We start from the raw sequence: 1,582 nt of genomic DNA, 5'->3' as shown, positions 1-1,582 counted from the left end.
CCTCTCTCCTAAATCTTTCAATGAAACAAAAACATTTCTTAAATAACATTACACATCTTTTCACAATTGCTTAAATAACATTTCTAAGCCCGCGTCTGACAAACATTGTTCAACAGTTGCTAAAGTTCAGCAGTTCTTAGGAATATGAATCACAGATATAAACATATTATACGCAAATCAACGATGCACGAAGTAGTTTCTTCTAACAACTAAAGCAATGATGATTTTCACATATATTTATATCAAATTGAAAGCATTACATAGTATTAACTAAACATAGGAGATAAAAAATTTGTATTCTCCACTACTATTAGCTCATAGACAGTTGAAGGGTTAGGAAAAACTGTACATAATAAAACTGAGTGCACCACCGAGACCAGAATAACATGTCATGTGATTAGGTACTGCTAGTCCTCCTACCTACAAACATCAATTGAAACAAAAATAAATATTACTCTCAATCAAATACTAATTAAACCACTTTGACAGATCTTAAATGCAAATTGAGTTCATATGAAAACGCATACTCCTAAATCCAGCTATACATACCTGATTTATAAAATTGAATCCACATACTCCTAAATTATTCTTCAACCCAACTGAAAATCACCTAATCAAAATGAACAAAAAAAAAATTAAATTATCAAAAACAGATCAAGATTGGTTCCCATAGGAAATTAGATTGTGATAAAACTAAATCAAAATTGAAATCGAGAATGAAACTAAAATCGAAACGAGAATAATTACTAACAACAACAACAACTAAAAAACAAATCGTACCTTGATTCTGTTGCTATTCTTCCGAAACAGTGATGATTCTTCTTGATCTCAGAAATCAAAAGAAACAACAACAACTTCAAATCAGAAAACCTAACATGGAGTAGCTTTGAAACAACAAACTAGAATCAATTGAGAATTCGTAGATTGATGATCAGTTGTTAAATAAATTTGAACCAAATCATTCAGATCTGTAAATCCATTGAACAAAAATCGATTAAATCAATTCCCGAGATATCTTCGAATCAACTGAAAAATCCATATTTAATCGACGTAGATCAAATCTATTTATTTCAATCGATTAGTTCATTGAGCTATTCAATCAAAATCATCAAAGGAGATCCATAAGCATCGTCATCTGAAATCGATGAAGCTAAACTCGTTTTCTTCTTCTCCGTTAAACTACGACGTTGACGATCTGAAACTGAAAACCTTAATACTCTTCGGAGCAAAAACCAGAGAGAGAAAGTGATGTTGATGTAGAATTTTTGTTTGGATAATCAGGATATTTGTTTGCAAAATCTTAGATCTAAGTTTCGAAATCATTTTTTCATTGAGAATTTCGATTAGGAATTGTTTCTCGGACTGGTTCTTCATCCGAGAGAGAGCGCTAAAGAAAATTAGAGAGAGAAACTGAAAAAGAAAAAGAAACCAAAAATGAAATCTACGCCTAGTTTTATAACTATATATACTAAAGGGCTGTTTTGGTATTATGAAGTAAATTTTTTATTTACAGGCCCTGAATTCTAAAGTTATGGGCCTAGAAATATCAAAATGTGAAATAATGGAGTTGATAGAGAAGGAT

General features: G+C 30.9%; 1 long non-coding RNA gene across 1 annotated transcript; it reads right to left on the bottom strand.

Annotated features, from left to right (window-relative positions):
- Positions 1-310: 310 nt before the first annotated feature.
- LOC113310627 lies at positions 311-879 on the bottom strand. Its single transcript, XR_003341288.1, has 3 exons — positions 781-879; positions 550-610; positions 311-420 (listed from the first exon to the last, which is right to left on the bottom strand). It is a non-coding gene; the product is annotated as an uncharacterized LOC113310627 (long non-coding RNA).
- Positions 880-1,582: the final 703 nt, after the last annotated feature.

Source organism: Papaver somniferum, chromosome 9 (genome assembly GCF_003573695.1).
Source record: "Papaver somniferum cultivar HN1 chromosome 9, ASM357369v1, whole genome shotgun sequence".
Classification (NCBI taxonomy): Eukaryota; Viridiplantae; Streptophyta; class Magnoliopsida; order Ranunculales; family Papaveraceae; genus Papaver; species Papaver somniferum.
The sequence above is the reverse complement of the archived record's forward strand: the minus strand, read 5'-3'. Positions and strand labels throughout refer to the sequence as shown.